At 44.8% G+C, this 26,856-nt stretch overlaps 1 protein-coding gene across 1 annotated transcript in view; it reads right to left on the reverse strand.

Moving 5' to 3' along the window:
• Window positions 1–26,856, reverse strand: part of EFR3B (EFR3 homolog B) — an 88,068-nt gene that overhangs the window by 55,326 nt on the left and 5,886 nt on the right. The window lies entirely within an intron of this gene.

Consider the following 26,856-nt stretch of genomic DNA (forward strand, 5'->3'; position numbering starts at 1 on the left):
CAAGGCAGGGCCCCCCTGCAAACCATCACATAGAAGCTCGGGCATTCTCCCACCTGTGGGGAGAGGTGAGAAGACCAAAGAACAAGAGAGGAGAGCAGGTGCCCCTATCAGCAGAGCTGCACTGACCTACACCCTGGGGGTTCCTTCTAGTCTGTTCTTTCTTTCCAACCTCCTCAGACCTGACATTCTGCGTGTGTGGGTATCCTGGGCTTAACACATGGGGCTGCTCTGAGTCCAAAGCGAGTTTAGGCTGCAAAGCACTCAGAGCAGGGCCAGGCCTGCTAGTACCCAGTGCAGGTCACCGCCAGCCGCCCTCCCCTCTGTGTCCCCCAGCCCAGGGCAGCTGAGCCCTCCCCAGACTGCTCGCTGGTCTGTACTGGTTGGTACATCTTAGCGCAGCTTTCCCATTGACCACTTACTCAGCAATGGTGACCAAGGCCAAGGGACAGATGAAGGTCTAAGAAGTAAGAATCGCAGAACATTCCCAGAAGATCAAACTTCACTAGCCTGTGGGTCTGAAATGATAACTTGACCTCAACCTCCAGTCACTGCCCGGCCACCTTCTCAAAGCCAGCATCCCTGAACCTCCCTGCCTTAGCCTCAGCTCCACAAACCTCAATGCAAATGTGACCCGTGATCAACGCACACAACAGACCAGAGTCAAATGCTACTGAGCGATAAAGCAAAAGGCTCCCTGGAAGAGAACCCACAGGGCTGGCCTTTGGAGGGTCCCCAGGAGAGCAGCTGTAGTGGGTAACTAACAAACATTTGCCAGAAAAAGGGTCTGAGGACAAATAAATCCATGAAACCATGCACACCAAATCCCCCATTTCAGATTTGCAGGTAAATAAGCTCACGAGAGCCTCTGAAAAGTCATAAGGTAAAGAAATCTATTTAAATTTGTTCAAATAAGTATCTCCCCATTTTTCACTGTTATAAATAGCAGCATGATGAATACTTTTAATATTCTTTTTTTCAAGGCATATGTATTGTCTACCATGTGGGAACACAAAGGTATATACTACTGTAAATGGAGTACATTGGAAACAGTGCTAATTTGAGAGTTTAAAAAGTCCTAGGTTCAAGTCCTGGTTCTGCCATTTGATCTCTGAGACTCAGTTTCCTCATATATAATAAGAGGAGATTTTCCCTAGGGTACAATTCTATGATTGAAGTCCCAGACCATCTGCAACAGAATCTAGAAAGGTAGAAATCTCCTTGAGCTCTGCTGGTTGCAGGAAGGCTTCCCAGGAGAGGAGGGACAGGAAGACATGGGGCAGGATTCACAGAGGTGAAAAGGACAGGGGGTGCTTTATTCCTTATGTGCCAGACACAATGCTAAACTACCTTACAAGCGTCAACTCATTTAATCCTTACAACCACCTCATGGAGTAGGTATTGTTTTTATCCCCATTTCCCAGATGTAGAAGCTGAGGCACCAAAAGGTTGTTACCTGCCTAGAGCCACACAGCTAATAAATGGCAAGATTTGAACCCCCAAAATCTACCTCTAGAGGCTATGACATTCTTAACGACTATACCAGGGAAGGGATGCATTAGCTAGGGAACTAGGGAAGGCTTATACAGAAAGGAAAGGACCACTAGGGCAGTGCATCTTGAAGGAAACCAGAATATGTCAGCCCAAAATATACCTCTGACAAAAAAACTGTCTTGAGCTGAAGGCAATTAAGTGGCAGCAAAAAGCAGAAAAAGCTCCCCCTTTTCTGCCTAAAGATGGGAAATAAATTCTCCTACTGGGGACAGACTCTTAATAAGTTACTGAGGAATCTGCAAACAAACTTGTTAAACTAACCCTTATTTTTCTAGTTATTTCTTCACCATTTACTACCCATAGCCCAAACCCCTTTTTTTGGTCAGTTCTTCACAAAGGTATTGTTTCTTCGGCTAAAAGGTATAAAAACTTCCTGCTCTGGTCACTTCTTTGGGTCTTCATTCTCTTGTGAAGGCTCCCATGCACACGTAAACATTCAATCAAATTTGTATGCTTCTTTCCTGTTAATCTCTCTGTCAGTTTAATTTTCAGACCCAGCCAGGGACCCTAAGAGGGTCAAGGAAAACTTTTTCTTCCTCTACGATTTCCAACTGTAAAATGCACACTAGTCATCTGGGGATCTTATTAAAATACAAATTCTGCTTCAGTAGCGCAAGGGCAGGGCCTGACACTCTGCATCCCACCAGGATCTAGGTGATGCTGAGTGCCCTGGCCCAGGGACCACACTTTGAGTCTGCAAGGCACCAGAGCCCAAAGGCTAAGAATTTGGGCTCTGGAGTTAGACAGGCTTAGGCTGAAATCCCAGCTCTTCCAATGTCTTACTCTTTGATCTTGAATAAGTTACTTGACCTAAATCCAAGTTTCCTCATAAGAAAAATGAAGATGATAATGGTTCCTTCTCAGGGGCTGTGGTGAAGATTAAATGATAACATCTTCCCAGCTCCTCTTTCTCTTCTAACTCCCTTGAAGGAAAGATACAGAGGACCAGGCTGGGGCCAGACTGAGGACAGCCTTGAACAACAGGCTGAAGAGTTTGTGTTTTGCCTAAATTAATGGAGAGCTCTTGGAGCCTTGTAAGCAGTGGGTGACGTCAAAGATCAGCCCAAGGTGGCATGCAAGATGGGACTGGACATAGATTTAAGGCAGAGATGTGTGAGTGAATTGCCCCAGGTCGGAGGCAAATACCTGAACTGAGTGATGTTATCAGGATGAGAGAGCAAGGGGCAGAATCAGCAAGACTTGAGGAGCTCTGGAGGAGGAAGAGGAGGAAGGTACGAAAGATGACTGCAGGCTTTCCGGTCCAGTGACCAGAGACCACAACCCCCTTGACTGAAATGGAGAAGAGAGAGGTGGCTGGGGCCGAGGGAGTGGGAACATCTAGGTGGGATCATCCAGGTAAGTCGTGAGGAGGGCTCAGACTCATGGGAGAGACCAGGGCTGGAGCTCTGAGGGTCAGTGGCCCCCAGTGACCACTGGTATGTGAGAGAGGACCTGATTGCTCACTGGAAAGGTGGCAGCAGGAGCAGAGCCCTTGAGGATGGCGGCCTTGTCCACTCCCTCAAAGTAGAGGGAAAAAAATCGAAGTCCGCTGTCTGATTATCTAATTCACAAGATGCTAGTAGCTAGCTGATCAATAGTCTTCCAGAGGGTATATGCATTTTTCAAAGGCTGAAAGCCAAATAAAATAATCTCTAATAGTTAAATCTTGGAGACATTTGGGTGTGTGTGTGGGGGGTATTTTTTATGAGGGAACCAGTACACAAGTGTCTACAAACCGTTCTGCTATGTTGGGCTCTGGAGTTTGCTTGTTTTTTAACCCTTTACATACCTAGTTTTAAGGAAAATAAGGTAAGGAAGCAGTTAAGAGCCTTGTTTTGGGGGTGGGGGAGGGGGAGGAAATATAGAAAAAGGTTAATAGTTTTTTGTTTGCTTTTAACCAATCACAGTAACTTTCAAAAGAGGATGGGGTAGACAACTATGCAGCCATATAGCTGACCATGTCCTGATTAAAAGAAAGAAACACAAGAAACGATCATTGGGGGAAAAAACCCAAAGCTATTTACCATTGTGTCTGCTCTACTTTAAAAAGGGACTGATCACATAACTGAAGAGATTTTTTGGAATCTCAGCCAGAAGGCAGAAAGCCCTGAGCAGCACTCCACACATCCTGGGTAGATAATCAAAGCAGCAGATAAAGGTCTTCTCTCCGATAAGGCGAAGAACTGGAGGGCTTGGTCAGGAGCGCCTCCCCCCACTCCCACCTCTGGGTGCCAAAGCAGCTCAGGAGGTGACAGAAAGCCACAGGCACCCCTCAAAAGCTTCCAACCAGAAGAAGGTGAATTCAAAGTAGCCACAACCAGGCCAGGGGAAAAAAACAAAGCATAGAAGACATTTAAAAAGAAATTGAAAACAGTTGCTTGTTACGAGAGATTAAGTGATACATTTTTATGTATTTCTTTAGTCTTGCTTCTAATGGTATTTATTCTTAATGTTTGTACATAGAAGTATATGGAGTTCAACTCACCATGTGCCTGTAAAAGAACCTTTTAAATTCTGAGCCATTTTATTTCTAAGAGAGAAGCGCTCTCTCCCAGGGCCCTCTACCACTCTCTGGGGATCATGTCTGGCAAGTCCAACCACGGATGCCAAAAGTAAATTTAATAAGGCTCCTCTTCTGTCCCTAGGACTTGACTTACCTAATATTTTTATACTTATTTTAAGAAAGAAAGGGAAACATGATATGGCCAATTTCTCTAGTAGGTATGCAGCTGCTCCGGTTACTGAAAAATCGTATCAGTGGAATTAATAGAGTATCCAATGAAACTCGGTGGCTTCATTCCAGTGGCTTCCTCCAACTTCAAAACTCTAAGAATGGTTAGACCTGCCCCAGTGGCCCCTGCTGCCAACTCCCTATAGTTCATTCTGTCCCAACCACAGGGGCCTCCTTGTGCCATCCTGCCCCAGGGCTCTTGCACTTAATATTCTCCATCTGGAATGTTCCTCTCTAGATCCTCCAGGCTCTCATCCTCATTACCCTAAAGCATCTGCCCAAATGTCACCTAACTGTGGAGAACTTCCCTGACCACTATTCTCCTTTAATTTTCTATCCCTGATCTATTTCCCATCATAGCACTTTTTACCAGCCGACAGACTTCGGATGTGTCCACACTCTGTCTCCCCCACTCGAAGGGAAGTTCCTGGAGAGCAGGAACCGTGCCCGTTTGTCCCTGTGTGTCCCAGAGCCTCAACGGGGTCTAACCTGTGGCGGGAAGGAGGGGGGAAATGGTCATACATGTCTGTTGAATGAAGAAAGAGTGTGTGATTGGGAGGAAAGAGATCGTGAACTTCAGAGTCAGTAAGGGGACGACAAGGTATTTAGCAAGAGATCTCCGGGTGCTTGCAAGACCTTCTCCTGGGAGGACGGGGGGGAGCATTTCTATTGGAGAACCATTGGTTCCAGTTCCTGGATCCTGCCCAGCCCGTCTTCTGGGGTTGATATCACCTTCAGTTTGAAGCCAGGCTCACTGGGGCCAATCTCTCTCCAGGTGTGTGTGTGGGAGAGGGCCCTTGGTTCCTTCTGCCCTGCCCCCTGCCTCCTGCCAGCCCCAAACCCCCTAAACCCCGCCTGCTGTCTCCTGGCTTGGCCTGTACAATCCTGAATCTCCGAGGAGGAGCCAGAGGTGATGCTCTGTGATCATGGCACATGCCAGGGTCAGAAGCACTGGCCCAGCTCTTTGCCTGGCAGCATCTCACAGCTGCTGGCAGCCTCCATGGACTCTGGACCTCTCACCTGGCAGCAGCTGTGTCCTCACACCTCTTGCACGCTGTGGCACTGTTTCTCCTTTACTCTGCTTGCCTGGTCCTATTTTCTCGACTGATCTGTTCCCTCGATCAGAGCTACCCACTACCTAGGGTGATTGGAGGTCTGAAACAAGCAAAAACTCTCAAACACTAAACACATCACGTTTTTCAACATCTAGGCCACTTCCCCCCAAATTCCCTATTTCTAACCCAGCATCACCTGTCAGGCTTCTGAGATGTAATATTAGTTTCTTTAGATTCCTTCCTCTCCTTTATCACTGTTCCAGCCTCTGTCATGCTGATATTTAATATCTAAAAAATACCACAGGGGACTTTCTTGGTGGTCCAATAGTAAAGAATCCGCCTTCCAATGCAGGGGACACAGGTTCAATCCCTGGTTAGGGAACTAAGATTCCACATGCTGTAGGGCAACTAAGCCTGCGCGAGCCACAACTACTGAGCTCGTGTGCCTCAATTAGAGAGCCTGTGCACCTCAATAGAGAGCCCGCATGCCACAACTAAGACACAATGCAGCCAAGAAAATAAATTAAAAATAAATAAATAAATAAAAAATACCACGGTTTACCACCTCCTCTGCACAAAGCGCTAGGCCAAGCAACTTTACAAATATTTTGTATCTATACTACTCATAACAAAGCACTAAAGTATGTAATATTATTATTTTATAAAGAAGCAGGATCAGAGAGGTCAGATGCTCTGCCAAAGTCACACAGCATGTGCCTTTCTGCAATGGGCTCCCCTAACTCTCCCATCACTTCCCCCAAAATACATCCTCAACAATTTCTCAGGCTCATCTTGCTCTCTCCTTTGCCACAGCTACCATGCTAGGACACCTACTTGACACCTGATATCCAGCCCTTGTAAAGAGTACTCGGGCAGTCTCCCTGTTTCAATTCATTCTCCAGGTAGTTTTTTATTTTTTGGACTTTTTTGGTATTTATTTATTTAATATATTTTTTATTTATTGGCTGCGTTGGGTCTTCGTTGTTGTGCACAGGCTTTCTGTAGTTGCGGAGAGCAGGTGCTACTCTTTGTTGTGGTGCGCAGGCTTCTCATTGCGGTGGCTTCTCTTGTTGTGGAGCATGGGCTCTAGGTGTGTGGGCTTCAGTAGTTGCGGAGCATGGGCTCATTAGTTGTGGCTCACAGGCTCTAGAGCAAAGGCTCAGTAGTTGCGGCGCATGGGCTTAGTTGCTCCGTGGCACGTGGGATCTTCCCAGACCAGGGATCGAACCTGTGTCCCTGGCATTGGCAGGTGGACTCTTAACCACTGCACCATCAGGAAAGCCCTCCAGGTAGTCTTGAGGCAAATCTTTGCTTGATTTGGTTTGCTTCACAGCCAAGCCATTTGTGTGGCTTGCCATCACATTACACACTAACCCTTCCACTTAGCATTCAACAAGGGATGCCTTGTAAGGTGGGAGTCGTTCTGTCTTCATATCCTTCCTCCTGGCACAGCTCGCGTCCAGCAGCCAGAAGCCACATCAGAGTCCAGCTATGCGAAGGGATGGGTGGTCTGAGGAGCAGACTGGGGGAGCCATCCAGCTGCAAAGGAGAGGATGTTCAGGTGACAGGGACCAGGCAAAAACTGGAGACAGTAAAGGAGCAGGAGAGTCAGAGCCATGGTCCTGGGGCCCTTGAAGTCATCACACTGAGGAAGGGGTGGCTGGCAGACCCCCGCACCTGCTGAGTCCTCCTTAGGAGACCTGCATTAATAACACCCTTATCTAGTCATGACTTCCCCTTTGCCAGCTAACTTCTGTATTCCCTTTGTACTGTATTATCTTACACAATCTTCTACCACTGCTTGCTCAGGCTTATTTCAATGACTCGTATTTTCTCCCCCGAGATAAACTGTAAATTCCCCTCAGGTCTCATTTTCTTCTAACCTCAGTACTTGGAGCCCAGCAGGACTCGAGGAAAGCTGGCGTGACATGTGATGCCTTTGATCAGCGTGAGATCCAGGGAAGTCACCTCCTCTCCTAGACCTTGGTTTCCTTTTTATAAACATCAACACTATTATTCCCATTCACCAAGAAAAATGCCTTTTTGCTCAAAATAGTGCATATTTATTTTCTTAGCTTTACAATCCGCTTGCAAAGGCAAGGGCTGGACTTGCTCGTCCCTACCAGAGCAAACTGAATTCTTTTTAAACAACTTACAATAAAATTTAACCCATGGCTAATGGCACAGACACTCCTTTCAAATGAATTGGAGGAAACAGAACAAAGTTCAGAGAGAAAGGGGCGTTAGAGTCAAGTACCTTCTGTGAGGACCTGGTCTTGTGTTCAGCTGCTGCTAATTTGAACCTCAGCACTTTGTACAGTACTCGCTGGGTGGGGTGGGGAAGAGGAGGAAGTTTAAGATACATAAGTTCTGCCATCAAAGAACTTGCTCTCTAGTTGGGGACATGAGACCCACCCACAATTGAAAGCTGATGATGTGTCACAATGAGATGAAGAAGTCCATAAAACTGAAGAAATCTCTGGGAGTTTGATGAGTCTAGGAAGGCTTCCTGGAAGAGGCAAGACCTGAGTTACATCTCTATGGGTGGAGAGAGCTGGTAAGTACTGCTGAACCCATGAAAGGAAAAGTCAACTGGCCTTCAAAGGGAAAAACTTTAAGAAAACCATAAAGGTTCCCTTCTCTCTTTTTCCTTATTTCTGATTTTAAAAGGAATTCATGCTCATGTGGTATGAGTGTAAAATAGGAAAAAAAAATGAATGTAAACATTGCTTATAATTGCACTACTTGTGATTATTAACATAATTTGTTCTACTTTTTGTTTCTGTGTTTATGCATATTTTGAAAATATGCATATAAAATTGGGATCATACAGTATAGCATTAAAATCTATGTTCATATATTGTGAGCATCTATTGTCTCACTAGATATTTTTCAGAACCTCATTTTAATGTCTACTTATTATTCCATCTTTTGACCAGGCCCTGATTTATTTAATCATTTCCCATTGCTGTTTCCAATTTTTCATTATTCTGAATGATGCAGTGATTTGCCTTTGATAATTAAAGCCAGGAATCGTACAGGCAGAGTCTGTTCTGGTTTTATCAGTGATAAGGAAATCAAATGGCGCCATGTGGCTGCAGGGCTGAAAGTGGAGTGGAGGGGGCATCTACTGTAGGGCCAGGACCCGGCTCTCATTGCCCAGGGAAGATTCGGGATCGAAAGACCAAGAGGAGGTGCTGACACAAACATGTTTGGAAAATGAGGCAGAGTCCGAGTTTCCAGACAGATTTTATTGGAAGTGGAATTAAACTGCAGCTGAATTCTCCCTGGGGAGACAGTTTGGACCAGACTATGTCTGAATTCACAGACACCCAGTAGCTGTCAGTAGCCTGACCTTTTGGAACTCCCTTACTTCCAATACGCTCACTGCTTTCCGGCCAATCTTGGCTAATCTGATTGCCACCTTAATTGAGGATGGGGATTTAAAAACAGAGAAATGTGTCCAGTTGATTTAATGTCAGGGCTTCTATTCTTTACTAACTGTAAGCTTCCCTGGGCTTGGGTATCACACTTCCAGAGAGTAATAGATAAAAATAAACAGAATGTTTTTCCATTCCTTGTCTATTGGAACCACTAACAGCAGGAAAAATGTATCCCAACTATTTTCAGGAACCAGACAGCCTGACTCCCAACCCCAGTTCCAGCTCTCACAAGCTGTGCAAATTTAGGCAAGGTTTCAAGCTCTCTGTGCCTTGGGCTACTCATCTGCAAGATGGGAACAACAGAACTTATTTCATAGGGTTGTGGTGAAGACTAGATAAGTTAACATAAATGAAGTTCCTAGAACTCTTCCTGGCATATAATAAACACTCAAAAAATATTAGCTGTTATCATCCTCGATACTAGTATGATAATTATCATTAAAATCTCTTCCCTAACTTAGGAGAAAGAAGGCAGAATAGAATAAAATGGAATTTCAGAGCAAGTATGGCCCTTAAAGCCTTTTGGTTTTATTTTATACTTGGCGTGTGAAACTCAAACAGCTGATAAGAACTTTAAATCCAAATCCAGGTAGACACACATCCCCTCTCAGATGCCCAAGGACAAATCTCCGAGTAGAAACACAGCTGAGCAGGGGTCATCCTGACCAGCAGCAGCGACTACCATGTTTTCAGCAGGTCTGTGCCAGGCACCACCCTAAGTGTTTCACCGGCATTCATTCACGCTTCACAAAAGTCTATGAGGTTAATACAAGTATCCTTGTTTTGTAGGTGGCACCAAACCAAGGCTCTTATTCAACTTGTTGGCTTGTAGAAATTAAAGCACTGAGGTCTCAGCCCTCAAATACCGTATATTGTTGATAGCTAAAAATAGAAATGAAAATGTACTCAATAGGAATGTGGACCATGTAATCAGGATCATTCTAATCGTTACACACATACAGGGTAGGATTGCTGAGAGGTGGCATTGGAACATGTCAAAGGAGACTAATTTTGAACATTACTTATAAGAGAAGGGTTCCATTCAATTGTGAGAAAAAGAGGGCTTTCCGTGCAGCAAGAGGGTAGAAAGAAAACACTAACATTTCCTGAGCGCCTATTATATTATGTGCCTAACTTAAGCACTTTACAGTTTTTTAAGAATCCCACGATGTAGTATTACTTTACAGGGGAGAAAACCAGAGCTCAGAGAGGTTAGTTAATTTGCCCAAGAGCACTCAGAGAGCAAGGAACAGGGCCAGGAATAGAACAAGGAAGGCCCTCTGACTTTGGAGCAATAGTGTGTATAAAGATTTGAAGTGATAAGGGATATGAAGAAAACGTGCTCAAGTAGAAAAAGGTAATTTCTAAGATGGATTTTTTTTTAAAGTTATGTATAACTGATGATGAAATCTGAACCAGCTCTGTGGATTGTACCAATGTCAATTTCCTGGTATTGATACTGAACTATTGTTGTGCAAGATATTAACACTGGAGGAGGCTGGGTGGAGGGTATGGGGGACCTCCCTCCCTGTACATTCCTTTGCAATACCTATAAATTTACATTTCAAAATAAGAAGTTTTTTAAAAGGTGGCATATAACAAAGGCAAAGTTCACCTCCTTTGAGCAAAGGTGGTGACTGGCAGAGGACCTTGACATAGAACTCTGATCTGCTCATGGGGGTGGAGGGGCACGAGAGCCAGTGTCATGCCAGAGCCTCTCCCACAACCCCTTTGGGTCGCCAGCCAGCCCCACACTAGGTTGGCTACAACTGGAGGGAGAAATAAGGTTTGCCAACACATATACTGAACACTTATTACAGGCCCCCGTCGTGCCAAGGGCTTCCTGGGGATATGAAACATTAACAAGACACAGGTCTGGCTTTCAGGGCTCTTACAGTCTAGTTGCAGAGAAAAAGCACAATCGGTCAATAAAATATAAGCTGGCCCGGGTGTACTGATGTTTCTCAAGGAAAGTTTCATGTGTTATTGCGACACAAAGGAGAGTGCATGCTCCTTAAGCTGGGTTGGTTAGGGAAGACTTCTCAGGGGTGGTAGAATTTCAGCAGAGCCTTAAAGGATGTGTATGGGAGGAGGAGGGGCAGTCCAGGCAAGAGAAACTGTTAAGTAAAGGATTATGTGTAGACACGGCTTTGGAACCCAGGCTTGCCTGGGAGCTCCCTGCCGTCTAGCTGCCAGTGTGGAGAGGGCATTCAGTAAAATTGTCGAATAGCTTAAATAATATTCACAGAAAATAATTTTAAAAGATTCATTCTCAGTATTGTTACTCCAACTAGGAATTGTATCACAATGTAGATACAGTTTCGTGTTTTATAGTACAGAAAGAACATGCTTTGAAATTAAGCAAAACTGGGACTATAAGCTGTGTGACCTCAGACAGGTCATCTAAGCCCTCTGTTGGTTTCCTCATCTGTGGGAGATGAGCAAGGCACCTAGCATGAGCTGGTACACAGTAGGGGCTCCATAAATGTGAGCTCTCTGGTCCCTACATCCATTTCAGAAGCGTTTTTCCTGTTGCTGAATTGTCATCATAACTATCATTGTTAATGTGACTTAAATTTCTAGGGAGAAGATCTATAACAATTTACTGAACTGTTTCCATATTATTTGACATTTATCTTATTTATACTTTGATGCTATTAAAAATACTGTTGAAATGAATATGTGTACATTACAGCTTTTTTCACTTTCTGGATTGTTTCCTTAGGATAGATTTCCAGACATTGAGTCAAGAGGTATGAATATTTTTAATACTCAAGAATTTGAACTGCCTCTTCAGGGACAGGAAATGGCTGAGGGTAGATGAAGAGGAGGTTCCAAGCAGAAATCTCACAAGTCCTTAGGACCCAAGAATCTCTGACTGCCCAGGTAAGGACACCAGGATTCATTTTGTAGGTGAGGGGGAGTTATTTGAGGGTTTGTTGAAAAGAGGTGTAAGAGGATGAGACTAGTGCATTCTAGAAGACCAATCAAGAGTAATCTGGCCATTGGAATTTGAGTTTAGAGACAGCAGAAGGAAGGCCATTGAGAAAAGGAGCTGGAACCAAGACATAGAGAAATACGGGCAGTGGGAAAAAGAAAGAGAAAGGAAGAGCCAGATGGGCCAAACCTGAGTGACAACAGCCCACAGCCGTGACTGACAGCACAGGGAGGTGGCGGGAGTCCAGAGCTTAGAATTAGTGACAGAAATGGGGATGCCTCACCCCCAGCGGTGGCTCCCTGCCCACACTGGTCCTGGAAATGGGAGCAGAAACTCTTCCCGCCACTGTGGAATGACAGTATGAGTGATATCACATCACCACAGTGACGTGCAAGGTTTGGGACCAGCCATGAGAAAGAAGGTAGATTGGGGCCAGAGTCTGAACATCGCTCTGTACAGTCAATGCACCGAAAGCCGATTACAAATCTGGAGGGCAAAAAGGGAGAGAAGCCTTCCAGCACCAGTATTCTATTTTTCAGATGTCTACTAACCATAGGCACAGCATACACTACCACCATGATGTTTGTAAACAAAGGAACCCAGTGAAACTTAGCCAGCTGGCTGAAATGCATTTGAATAAATAATTTAAGTGCAAACCTCACTGGCATGCTTTTGAAGACCAGGTGACGGCATGGAAAAATTCCTAGGATGGAGTTTTGAATGAGAAAGTATTAATATATATGTACTAAACTACATCCGCAGCATGGCCCAAGCTAGGAAAATTATGATTAAATTAGGACGGGGGATGTGGAGAAAAGAAAACAGCTTGATCAAGCCACAGTGAATTTTCTCCTTTGTTTTCATGTCCGTGGACGCTGCACGGATATTTGCAGTTCCCCCGCCTTCATTTTGCTTGTCTGTAAGCCTGATTAGCAGGGTCTGTTCCCTCTGAGCTTCTGCTCCCCGTTCCTGTGCTCACCTCCACTCCTCTCTCCTTTCCCCAGCTCTTTGTTGGGCAGGGAACCGTTCCCACTCCTGGCTGTGGTGGGACATTTCTAATTTAAAGGATGTTATGGACTGTTCACCACTTTCCTCCTCCATTTTTCATCCCAGCTCAGCCATCACTAACTCCTCCAGGGCTAAATTTTAAATCACCACCAGGAAAAAACTTGGTGTGGAATCTTTCATAATTTTTATTTCAGCATGCTTTGAAATTAGGAGGGGGAAGGTATTGCGTAAGATACATTGTGGCCACCAGAAGCAGGCAACCGCTTCCCCTCTCACTTTAATTTACCCTGACTCTCAGCCATTCCCAAGGCCTGGACCTCCTTTCCCTCACTTAGAAAGTGACTCTGGTGCAGATCCCACAATGAATCTTTGTTTTACTCATTGCTCAACACTCAGTATCAAATGCTAGCAAATACACAGACCTTTAAACCCAGTTAACCTATATTTGTGTCCCAAGATGGATCTAATGAACACGGTTTGGGAACTCTAACTAAATATGAGGCACTCAGCATTCCAGATTGTTCTCACGTCTGCAGTGAACTCAGCTTGCAGATGAATGCTGTCTGTGTCTGTCATCTTCAAATTGTTATTAATGTCTCAGTATTTTCAGAGCTCATCACAGCCTGTTTGATAAAATCTAGGTTTCAGCTTCTGAGCATGGGGAGTGAAAGCAAAGATCAGAGCAGAACATGGCTGCCAGCGTCCTACAAAAAAGTAATACTAATAACAACAGCTCCCTTCACTGTCTCAGACACAGGGGCTGGTAATGCACAGCAGCCCTGACCCATGTTTGGTCTGGGAGAACTAAGGCTGGGAGGACCATGGATAGAACATCGGTACTTTTCCTCCCGTTGGTTCAGAAATCCCATTCTCAGTACCAGCACCTGCTCACATGTACAAGGAAGCAGATAAGAATGGATTGGTGGGGACTTCCTAGGTGGCGCAGTGGTTAAGAATCTGCCTGCCAATACAGGGAACACGGGTTCGATCCCTGCTCCAGGAAGATCCCACATGCCTCAGAGCAACTAAGCCCACGCACCACAACTGTTGAGCCTGTGTGCTGTAACTACTGAAGCCCATGCCCCTAGAGCCCATGCTCCACAACCAGAGAAGACACTGCAATGAAGGGTAGCCCTGCTCGCTGCAACTAGAGAAAGCCCATGTGCAGCAACGAAGACACAACACAGCCAATAAATAAATAAATTTATTTAAAAAAAAAAAGAATGGATTGGTGGCTTTGTTTGGAAACAACCTAAATGTTCATCAATATCAGACTGGCTAAATAGACCAGGAAGCATCAATGTAATGGACACTGTGCAGCAGTTGAAATGAGTAAAGCAGAGCTGACAGCACCACTACCACAGCTCTTCAACCACACTGCTAATTTCAAAGGAGGCTTCGGAACTCCCATGGCAGGAGGCCATTTGTGTGAAACACTCACTAGCCAAACTTTGCACATATGTAAATACGTGTGTGAAATACACTGTAAATGCACAAAGAAAGACCCATAAGGACACACAGTATCATCAGTGTTTACCTCCAGCATGGGATGAAGAGACGAGGTAGCCACCAGTTCCTCGTGGTTATTTAAATTCATAAAATTTAAAATTCAGTTCCTTGGACACACTAGCCACACTGTATGTGTCCAATAGCCACAACTGTCTAGTGGCTACTTTACTGGACAGCACAGATAAAGAACATTTGCATTGGGACTTCCCTGGTGGCCAATGCAGGGGACGTGGGTTCGAGCCCTGGTCTGGGAAGGTCCCACATGCCGCGGAGCATCTAAGCCTGTGCGTCACAACTACTGAGCCTGTGCTCTAGAGTCCACGTGCCACAACTACTGAAGCCCGTGCGCCTAGAGCCTGTGCTCCACAACAAGAGAAGCCACTGCAATGAGAAGCCCGCGCACCACAATGAAGACCCAACACAGCCAAAAAAAAAAAAAAGAACACTTGCATCATCGCACAAAGGTCCTTGGACAGCTCTGACTTAGAGCTTTGCTTTTTATTTGAATTTCCTCCCTCAACAAAAATGTTTTATGTACTCCTCACTTAATTTAAAATAGATATAATTTAAATTTTCCCCACATTTTCTCTTCAAGATGAAACTCCTCACAAAATCTGACAGGAATAATTTTCTGTTCAAAGATTTAGAATCCAAGAGTTTAAAACACACACACACACACACACACAAACACGGGCACTGTTTTCTGTACGCGCTCAGCTTGGTTCTTGCTGGAGCTGATTAAAGACCTGGCAGTCATCTAATTTAGTCATGCACACACCAGGCATGCAACACAAACACAAGTCCATTAGACATAGATGGAAAAAAAACCAAAAACCAAAAAAAAAAAATCCAGGACCCACAAGTCCCTGACCCCTTGGGCATGCACTCGAGCAGCCATAACAAAGACAAGTGTCACTTGAGTCAGAGAGCCAGTGTACTGGGACATCGTAGGGTGGAGGTGTCATTTCAGTTTAGACACTTCCCAACAGCAATGAGGTACAGGTAACGTTTTGACAAACAGAAGAGAGAGCTTTCCAGGCAGTGGGAAGAGCACCTGTAAAAGCTCAGAGGAGCCAAGTCCAAGGGAGCCTTCTGAAAGAAGTCAAGGGGACCGTCTGTCCAGGGCAGTGTGAGGGCAGCTGCGGTGTTCAGGAGACGCCCTCAGGTGCCAGGCCAGGAGGGGAGAACTATCATTATACTAAATAACAACCATGTCACCTTTTATTGTGCCTTAGAATGTGTAAGGAATCTACTTCTGGTGGACAGATGGATGGGGCGTGAACAGGAGGCCACAAAGAATGTGACAGAGGAGCATGACAGAGGAGAAAGACAAGGCCCTGAACTAGGAATGTCCAGCTGGAGGTGTGACAAATGTGGGGGAGACACACAGGGTGAGATACACAGGGTGTGACACAGGTAAGGAGTGTGTATTCCATCTTGAGCCCATGATGAAGCAGAAATAAATGGAAAGGGAAGTCAGGAAGAAACAAAGGCTTCTGATGGGTGTCTCACTGGCCCCAGAGCCAAGGGATGACATTTGGGATCAGGACCAGAGATCGGGTGGGCGGAAGGCAGGTTAACCTTGGGCTCTCTTCCTCCCTTTACACGTGAGGGTCACCAAACAGAGTTGACAGCTGAAGGGCGAGTGGAGGGCCTTTCCAGCAGAGATATTAGAGACAGGAATGGCCGGTCCTCACAGCATGGGCACAGCGCCCGCAATCAGAGGGAGGCGAGGACCCAGAGGGCACCGTGTCACGGCAGTTTGAGGGGGGAGGTGACTTTCAAAAAGTGAAAATGGTCAGGAGAGGGAAAGACAGCAAGGACTGAGAAGGCGAAGGCCAAGGTCTCGGCAATCGGGCCTCCACTGGTGACCTTCTGGACAGGTTTTCAGTAGAGAGATGACCTTGGAATAGAGCAAGTCAAGTGGGGAATGACTGTCGAGGGAAGAGGAGAGGCGTAATCTCAGCTTCCGTGACTGCTGGTTTAGAAGCATCAGAAAACATCATATGAAACATCGATTTAAAAAAGACACCACCAGCAGGGCTTGGTTTGCCTCTGCGTGGGTCACAGGGACTTGTGGCTTCGGCAGGCTCAGCCGTCACCAGGTGTGAATAATTGAGGAACTCCAGGTTGCTTCTAATATCAGAAGCAGCTCAGGCCCCTCAGCTGGGATGAACTTCAGGGGTGGCCCTGAGACCTTCTGCTTGCAGTGTGGCCTTAAGCTCCTGGAGGTGTTTTGTAGTTTTGATGATATAATTATACTGTTAACACTTAGAGCATTGTTGTTTAATTGGTACTAACTTTATAAACTTTGTTTATCAGTATAAGCCGTGTATTGGTTACATATATAGAAGGAAGTACTTTGCGGGCCTTTAAAACCCAGGGACTCTTAATAAATGAGATCAAGGGTGGGGGTGGGGTGGCGTTAATGCCTGTGTGCATAGCTGTCTGTAAGGTGTTCTGAGCTCATTGTGGAATTCATTTATCTGAAATTTATCCATCTGAATACCTAAGATTCAGCACATTGAGGCATTCAATTTTCTTTTTTTTTTTTTAGAACACATGAACCAGGGGAATTCCCTGGAGGTCCAGTAGTTAGGACTAGGTGCTTCCACTGCTGGGGCCAGGTTCAATCGCTGGTCGGGGAGCTAAGATCCTGCAAGCTGCATGGCATGGCCAAAAAATAATAATAAAAATTTTTAAATAAATAAATAAATACAGTAGGATTTAAAAAAGGAAAAAAATAAAAAGGACACAGGAACCATGGGGGATACGAAGATTTCCATTGCATAACTCCTGCCCTCAAAGAGTTTGCAGCACGGGGCATAGAAGCCATCACATGAAAACAATCTAGTGTCTCACTGAAATTTCACTGCTGATTTAGTTTACGTTTGGAGCTAAGAACTAGAAACCAGGACTCAGGATTTACCATTAATACTTTTCCCATTCCCATAATACGTCCAGTTTCCTACTGTGGTCACCAAGCAGCCTATAAAAAGCAAGGTTACTCACCTCTAGCTTTCCAAATGAACACACAGGAGCAAATATAGAAACCAGAGGAAGCTTCATTGTTATGGAGCCAAAATGATTGAGAGCAAGTGTGAGTGCTTTATATATACAGATGATCTAACAGATTTAAGACGCAGACTCTTCAAGGCTAAGATTCCAAGATCAATCATTCAAAAGTCCAAATATATAATCAGGGAATCTGTCACAGCATGAGCAGTGGTGCTGGAACACAAAACAGGCAAGTGCCCAGAGCTGCTAAAAGATAAAGCCAGGGCCAGGGTGACCGTGGTGCCAGAGGGGAGTTCCAGAAGCAACACTTTTGAAATGCAAAGCAGAATTAGGAGCAAGCACCAGAATTCTGAAGAAAACAAAAAAAAGGCAAAAAAAAGTGCTAGGTTGAGCCACAATAAAAATGCCAAGTAAGCAGCAGGCCAAGCACAGCCAAGATCCATGTTTAATGAGGCAGTTCTAGTGCGCATGGGCATACTGGGTATATACCTGCACGAGCAAGAAAGGCCCTGCAGCAGGTCCTGCCCACATTGCAAGAAGCGAAAAGCAGATAGTCTAAGAAAGCAGCTAAGCAGAGTGGGCTCTGAAAGCAGAAATTCAGCTGTCCAGTGACAGCTTCTTAAAAAGCTCTGAATGAGTGGCGACTGCGTGCTCCAAATCAGATTCTCAGCCTCTGGAGGGGTGGCTCTGTTACTGCTATGTTGGCACTAAAAAGGATTGGATCTGTTGATAGTAAAATGTGTCTTACAACCTCTCCTATTAACGTCACCATCAGTTAACATTAAGGTCTCATTATGCATCAGGATCTGTTAAGGGCTTTGAATGCATTATTTTATTCAATCCTCCCTATAACACTGAGGTGGGATCTATGTCCCCATTTTACAGATGAGAAAAATGAGGCTTAGCGCAGTTGAGAAACGTATCCAAAGTCACACAACAGTTACCTGGGGTAACTGGGGCAGTGGGATTCAAACCCAGGCCTATCTGACTGTAGGGTCTTCATACACCTAACCCGAGGGCTGCAAAGGAGACACTGAGATTTATTCATTTCCATGTGCCACCAGAAAAAAAAATCCATTTTTAGCTAGGGAGATGTAGGTCTTTGTGCAGAGATGTCACAAGCCGGTACATTATTAAGAAACGGGTGAGTAATAAGGCGATTAAAGGCTGTGCATTCTTAGGAGAACGACATCACTGCGAGGTCACAGAAGCCCCAAGGAAGAAATGGAAAAATCAATCCTGCACACACACCTGGCCCCGCTCAGCCATTAGCCATGCCTGTGCTGGTGCTGAGATGGCACGGCAGGCCTGGTCAAGTCAGGCTTGGTTCTGTCATTTAAAGCCCAGCAAGAGTCAGCAATGCCAACGGCAGTGCTCAAAAGGCCTTGCACCAGATGGCCCTCTTTACGGGCCCTCGGCCCACTGCCCTGCCGGCACCATCAGCCTGCCAGCTGCCAATGCCGGGCTGGACTTCCTCTGTCAGCTTCTTCCGCTCTCTGCTCGGCATATAAGTTTTCCAGCAGCGTGCGCCCTGACCAGCAACTCTCAATGAACGCTTTTACTGGGGTGCTGGGGACCTTGCCGGGCTTCGGGTGGGAGCCCGGTGCTGGCTGGCACAGGTCCCCAGCTGTCTTCTGGCACACCAACTGCCAGCGATGCAAAACAGACCCGCGATTGTTTGCATGCATGTTTTCTTCTTTTCTTGGGTTTCCTGCTCTTTTATTGCAATATAATTAACATGCAGTAGATGCACAGACCTTACCAGTTCAGTGCCTTGAGTTCCGACAACTGTTAATACACTTGTGTAACCACCACCCAAACAAGAGGGAGAACATTTGGGATGCCCCCAAAGAGTTCCCCTTTCCAGTCAATCCCCTCACCCAACCACTATCTAATTTCTAACTTCTATCACCATTGATTTGTTTTTGCATGTGTTCTTGCCTAATCATACCTAAAACATAATTAGAAGATGTTAGATAACCATCCTCAGGCCTTTGATGATCAAAAGCAAGGTGGATTATATTTATGTTCTGCCATTAAAACACATGCTCACTACACCACATGTGAAAAATACCAAATAGGGTTTTTTGTTGTTGTTTTGTTTTTTTGTTTTTTTAATTAAAAAAAATGTTTACTGGAGTATAGTTGACTTACAATTTTGTGTTAGCTTCAGGTGTACAGCAAAGTGAATCAGTTATACATATACATATATCCACTCTTTTTTAGACTCTATTCCCATAGAATAGGTCATTACAAAGTATTGAGTAGAGTTCCCTGTGCTATACAGTAGGTTCTTATTAGTTACCTATTTTACATATAGTGTATATGTCAATCCCAGTCTCCCAATGTATCCCTCCTTCCCCCATCCCTTGGTAAGTTTGTTTTCTACATCTGTGACTCTACTTCTGTTCAAACAGTTTTTAAAAGAAAGTTTAAAAATCATCTGGGATCCTATCACCCAGAAATAACCACTGTTAGTATTCTAGCGGGTTTCCTTTAGGGCTAGTGTACATGCATTGAGGACAGGCTGGCTCTCTAGCGTGGCATTAGCTTTTTTTGTAAATAAATACAAAGCTTGTTGCTGCTGACCTCAGAGCAGACCATTTAGGTGTGCCTGTGTGAGAGGCAGCTCCACCAAAAAGCAACCTGCAATTTCAAGCACCAACTCTTGTGGTTCATTTGGGGCCAAAATCTGAATTCACTGCTTGTTTTCTTCTGTGGACTATGTCTGGCACTCTTTTTCCACTGGCAGTCACATGGCCTCTCCCAGTACCTCAGTTTCACTGCTCAGAAGGACAGTGCCTAGGTCCTTGAGGCACACCTTCCCCCACAAGGTGAATAACGCATTTCCCATTAAATCAGACCATTTGTAACAGAACCTCCAAATTTGATAATCATTCCTCCAGCCACTTTCACAAAAATGCAATCACAGACATGCCCTTCATATTATATAAATTTTCTTTCTTTGAAAGATGGCACTTTAATAACATTCTTCATTTAAGTTGGAGGAGTTTTCTAAAGATCCCAAGAATATGACGGGTGTCAGTTTCTGGGTCTCCTTATATATACACCCCAAGCAATAAGGTGACTAATGCTAGGTCATCACCCCAGCTTGACTTATGCTCCAGAACTCTTTTCTTCTTGCAACACTCTGTACCCATTAAACAACTCTCCACACCCCATCCCCTCAGCCCCTGGTGACCTCTATTCTACCTTCTGTTTATGAAGTTGACAGCTCTAGGTACCTCATATAAGTGAAGTCACACAGGGTCTGTCATTTTGTGACTGGCTTATTTCACTTAGCATAATGTCCTCAGGGTTCATCCACTGTGTGGCATGTGTCAGGATTTCTTTCCTTTTTAAGGCTGAATAATATTCCACTGTATGTATATACTGCATTTTGTTTATCTATCTATAGATCTGTCAAGATATAATAGGTAGCTTCCACTTTTGGCTATTTTACATAATGCTGCAATGAGCATGGGTGTACAAACATCTTTTTGAGGCCCTGCTTTTGCTTCTTTTGGTTTATATCTAGAGACAGAATTACTGGATCATATGGGAGTTCTGTTTTTAATTTTTTGAAAAACTGCCATACCATTTTCCATACTGGCAAATGTTTCCATTTTACATTCCCATTGGCAGGGCACAAGGATTTCAATTTCTCCGCACCTACACCAACACTTGCTATTTCCTGGTTTTTTGATAATAGCCGTCCTAATCAGTGTGAAGTAGTATCTCACTGTGGTTTTGATTTGCATTTTCCCTAATAATTAGTGGTACTGAGCATTTTTTCATGTGTCTATTGGCCATTTGTATATCATCTTTGAAGAAATATCTATTCAAGTCCTTTCCCATTTTTTTAACCAAGTTGTTTTTCTGTTGTTGAGCTGTAGGCATTCTTTACATTCTGGATAGAAATCCCATATCAGATATACGATTTGCAAATATTCTCCAGGCCGCCATTCTGTGGGTTGCCTTTTCACCCTGTTGATAGAGTCCTTTGGTGCACCAAAGTTTTAAATTTTGATGTAGTCCAATTAATAATGGTGTTGGGAGAATAGTGTTGGGGAAAAACACAGACCTGGTTCTTTTCTTAGTTATGTCACTCAATGAGCTGGATGACCTTGGACAAGGCTTTTAATTTCTCTGAACTTTATTATCCTCATTTGAAATGGGAGAGGGGAAAAGAAAACCTACCAAACAGGAATGTACATAGCGCAAGAATCATAGCATCCAGCACGTGGAAGGCACACACCTTTTATCCACACCTACCCCAGCATACTTGTCAGCGAGCATCATTTCATTCAGCAGGACCCCAGGACACACACTGTTTGAATTAAGAAAGGGATCATTATCCTGGTCTTATCAATGAGGAAATAGATGCATGGCCAGAGAACCTGAGACCCCAGTGCCTACATTACCACTTAGATCTCCTCCTGTGGATGCACCCCCAGTCCCTGCATCTCACGCACAGGACAGACCCCCTGTGTGTCTCACGCACAGGACAGACCAGTCACCCCAACCCAGGTGCAGACATAAGAACTGGGAAACCCTTAAAGACCATCCAGTCCAGCTCTCCCAACTTACGGATGGTGAACCTAAATGTGAGGGAGGTTGAGAATCTTGTCCAGATTCACATAGCAACAGAGCCCGAATCACCCTGACGGCCAACCCTCCCTCCCAGTGCAGAAATGAATGTCCTTGAGAAAGCAGAAGGGAGGCGTTGTATGCCGTCCAGCACCACCCACTCCCCTCCAGAACACTCAGCCCTGTTCTCCTCCGACAATGTTATCTGGGGGAGAAGAGGACATTCCCAGCAGTGCTGGGCAATAGCTTTGGGTGAAATTTCTCAAGACAGTCAGACAATCAGACGTGTTTACTCTATTTAGCAGCCCCTGGGCCCAGGCCTGCTAGAAGGACCAGGCCCTTCTCGGCTGTTTAAGGGAAACAATGAGACAACCCTGGTATTTTTTCCCTTTTCTATCCTGCCTGTATAGGACTCTCAGCCAAGGTCAGCACACCTGCTATTCCAGGTGCCCCCGAACTCCAGCCCTGAGAGCGAAGGTGCACAAGGGTGCAGAGTGCTTTAACCAGGAACATTCTGGCCAAGTGCTTCCAAGCAATGAGAAAGAGACATTTCATTGCCTTTGCCTCAAAAGGCCTTTTCATCTTTCTTGTTTTGTGAAAGAATAATGTACAGATGAATGGAAATCAAAATATTTACCCATAATTATGCCACTAAGTAACCTTCCTTTTTGAAGAAGATGATTGTAACATTTATTCCGAGCTCCACAAACCAAGAAAGAAATATGTAAGAATGACTCTCTAACTGCCCTAACCACCTCATTGGTAGGCCAAGTGGCTGATTCTCGTGGTTAACACCATTAAAGTCTGGAGCAAAAGCCAAATGGTTATATTCTGGCACCTTCTTTATTCTATACAAAATTATGATCAATGTGGGAAGGCATAGCAAGATGATAAAATATCATTGTCACTACGGGATTCTCTCTGACCTTAGAGAGATTCCCCAGCCCACCATCACTGGTACCTTGGCAACTTGGGCTGCTAGGTATGTACGTATAGTTGGATGAATGACATGTATAATTGTTTTATAGTTCAATGCAAATATTTGAGCTCTTATTCCAAGCCAAAATCTCCCCTAGATGCTAGGGAAAACAAAGGAGATTAAGATAGAGGTTATATGCTCAAGAGGTTCACAGATCTAGTGTGTAAAGAAATAAATGACATCCAGTGTGACAAATACATGACAAAAATAACAGATATAGTGCGGACACAAAGAAGGCTTGGCGGAGGCTGCAGAGCTCTGGATTTTTTCAGCATCCATCCTGTATGATTCAGCTCTAGGAACATACCTCCTGCACAAGTAGTGAGAAGCCAGGAGGTGCTGGAATGCATCGCTTTATTACAAGCAGAGCCTTTCTAAGAGGTCTTCACTCAAGGTCTTTATAAATGTTCTTGAAACTTAGGGGTTCTGATTTATAAATGTTATTCCATGTATTATTCACCTAAAAAGAAAGCTGGGACATGGAAAGAAGTCTTTCTGAATAGTTATGATGAAGTTTAGAGCCCTGCCAGGCTAAGAATCTAAGACTCCTGGTTCCCAGATGCTTGAATCTATCTGGGTTCTTCTATCGGGTAAAGAGAAAGTTAGCATTTAAGCCCAGGAATCCTAATTCTCAGATTTATAGGCAGACTATAGCAAGTGCGTTAGGGCACTGAGCTTCAAAGTCCTCAACAGGCACCACTATTCCTAGATATAAAGCCACAACTAAACTATGTAAAATCTACTAAAATATTCAGTTTGGAATTCTCTTGTGGTGAAATTTGCTGTTTGGCATTAGACATGTGTAATTGCCATCGGGTACAAAAGCAGTGTTTTGATCTCACATGCAATGCTGTGAACACTTGCTTAGGAGACAATGGAGAGAATGAACTTCAACCAGCTGCATGACCTTGGGCAAAATATTGGTCTTCTGAATCTCTGTGTCCCCAGATCAACCACAGATGTAATGACGTCCACCACCAAAGGGTTGTTCTGAGTGGAAATGAACAGAATGACACAGAATAAACATCGCTACATTTTAGTAACGCATAGGATTTAGCATAGTCTAAGGATATAGATGAAGACATCACACCTGTCCTCTTTGCGGTCTAAGAGATTTTCTCATCTTTCTGGTACAGGGATGAGAGGGACACAGCCATGGGCCACCAATCTGTGGATGGTCCTCTAGGAGACAAGAAAGGGCTCAACAGAATCAGTCCCCTCTCAGGGCCCCCATCTGGCAGGCAGACTTCCCAGAGGCAGGCGCCCAGCTTGCCAATCCTGCAGCAGCTCTCCAGTTTGACATTCTTATTACCAGACCCTTCTGTCTAAGGATTTTAACAAATACAGTCTAAATATGACATACACATCCTCGTAAGCAGGGATTGTCACCGTTTCTGGAGAGTGCGTGGCCATGCCCCAGAAGCATCCACAAGAATTGCTCAGATGGTGATAATATCCCCTTTCATAGGTACAATGTTCTATACTGTAAATACATAATGTAAATAATGTAAATACATTTTCTCATTTGACACCCTCACTATGCAAAGCAGACTAATTATTCCCATTTTATAAGGGAGGGAATAGGCTCAGAGAGAGAGAAACCAACTGTCCAGGTTACTACGGCTAGAAGATGGCCACTGGGGACTTGGACCACCATCCTTCTCTCACACACAGCCCAGTCGCAACCCCACCTCTTAGAGGCAGCAATCGCTGCTTCTAGACTGGCTGGACCTGAAGATGTAGGGAAGGAGTTTTAATTCACAAACTATCAGAAAAGCAGAAGCTCTTCCTATGAATGAAGGTCTCAGTCTCTAGGGTCCTTCTTGGTCCTCCAGGCCAAGCACTGCCCACGGACCACGTTGTTAAGAACACTGCCAAGCAGGCATGTGGGTGACTCAGTGCTGGTTGACTGACAGCCCCGGTCTGCCTGCCTGCCTGTCTCTGTCTGAGATGCGTGCTCGGCTCCCTCATTTTTCCTGCCATCACTGGTGCTCGCGTTCTGTCTTCCACCTTCATCAACCTACTCTCCTGAATCCTCTATTACTTACCTTTCCTCACCTGGGTCCCCCAGACTCTTCCCGGGGCCCTTTCTCCCTTTGACAAAGCAAAACAATGATCAAGGAGGTGGGAAGGCTGCCAAAAGGCAGAGGCTCCAACCAGAAGTGAGAGCTCCCAGCTTCCCGGCTGACCAGCCTGGGACCAACGAGAAGGCATGTCCCCCTCAGCAGTTCATCCCTGACGTGTGCACTCTCCTCCCTCCCCAAATTAACACATGCCGGTCTGTGCAGTACAGTGAGCTCTGCCAAGGGAAGACCCGTATTCTCTGAAACATTCAGAATATTCTAGGGACAGCAGTGTAGGAGGGGAGTGAGTCCGCACCCCGGAGCCAGAATGCTGAGGTTCAAATGCCAGCCCGATCACATAACTGTGTCGCCATGGGTGGGTCACTAAGTCTCTCAGCACCTCAGTTTTCTCATTTCTAAAGTGAGAATAATACTTCCCAACCCCTAGAACTGGGGGAGGATCAAGTCAGTAAATAACTAAAAAGTGCTTAGAATACTGCTTGGCACCTAGCGGTACCCAATGAATGGAAATGAAGGTAAGAGTAATTGTACTGTTACTCAAAACACAGTTAAGGCTGAAACACACAGAGGGTCAGAAGTTATAGAGGTACATTTCTGAAAGACATCTAGCTCAGGATTCATCCATTCAACAAGGATGAATGAGTGGGGTTTTGAGCACCTACTCTGTACCAGGCAGTGCTCTGTGCCCTAAAGATGCAGTGGGGAACAAGAGAAGAGGAATATTAGACTGTGGTCAATGGCTGTGCAGTGAATTAAAATAAGGCGTGTGAACAAGAGGGGCAGACAGGCCTCCCTGGATTGTGGAGGCAGGAACGGCTTCTCCAGGGCACAAACTCTCAAAAGACTCACATTCATCCGTGGAAGCAGAAATAACATCCACAGCTGCGAAGGGGGGGCAAGAGCCTCGGCAAGTCCTAGCTCATCCAAAGCGGGAAGGAAGCCGAGAGCAGAGCCCACGGCAACTTCAGGGGAAGGAATCAGAATCCGCAAACTTGCACTGGGACCAGTCTTCCTGCTCTACAAACTGGGATAGAGCCGATTAAGGGAACTATTTTCAAAAGAAAACTCTAATTTAGGCCAATATTTTAGAAATAGCTCCTCTTTAAGGTGCAACTCAGGGAGGAATTTCTTTCAGATCTTAGCATTTCAAAAAGCTGTATTTGTCCCAGGTAATTGCATTTTAAAAAAGTTTTATAGATGCTATGAGTTTTGCAAATGACTTTTCTCCTCTTTTTTGGCCTACAGGAAGCTCAAAACTGAATTTGCAACAGGGCTGGTTGGTAGGTTGTTTTTGCCTGATACAACTTTATTTTTGGCTTTTCTGTTTGTTTGTTTTACTCTTAGATTTTCTTTGTATTGATCTCTTTATTTATTGTAGCACAAGTGCGTGTGCGTGCGCATGTGTGTGTAAAATACATGCTCCAAATCCTCTTTAGAACTAGTTAGATTATAATAAATTTACTGCTCTAGGTAACTTAGCACCTATTTCAAAATAAACTATTTTTTATATCTGCTTATTATATAACCCACATTTTATGTAGCATAGGAATTTTTTTTTAAAGTTTCAGTTCACCTTATCCCCATCTGCACCCACTCCCACCCAGTCCTACTGCTTTTTTTTTTTAAGGGGCAAACATCTTCCACTGCATATGCACAATTGTACCTGGGCTGAAGCTTTCTCGCTCCTTAGGCTACCGCCTGCAGTTGCAGCATCTGTCTCCTCCTTGTTCCTTCATTTTCCCATCATCCTGCTCCTTATTCTGCACAGTGCCGCATTTCTTCAAAACATCAATTGCGCAAATCAGCCATTTGACAATTTTAAACTCTTCAATGGCTCCTACTGCTCACAGGGATAAATGAAAACTCCTTGTCCTGACAAAATCTCCTCCAGCAAATAATTCACCTAAACTCTGCCCAATTCCAGGTAGTGCCCCTAACTGTCCCTGGACA

The sequence above is a fragment of the Hippopotamus amphibius genome, chromosome 7 (assembly GCF_030028045.1).
Source record: "Hippopotamus amphibius kiboko isolate mHipAmp2 chromosome 7, mHipAmp2.hap2, whole genome shotgun sequence".
NCBI lineage: Eukaryota > Metazoa > Chordata > Mammalia > Artiodactyla > Hippopotamidae > Hippopotamus > Hippopotamus amphibius.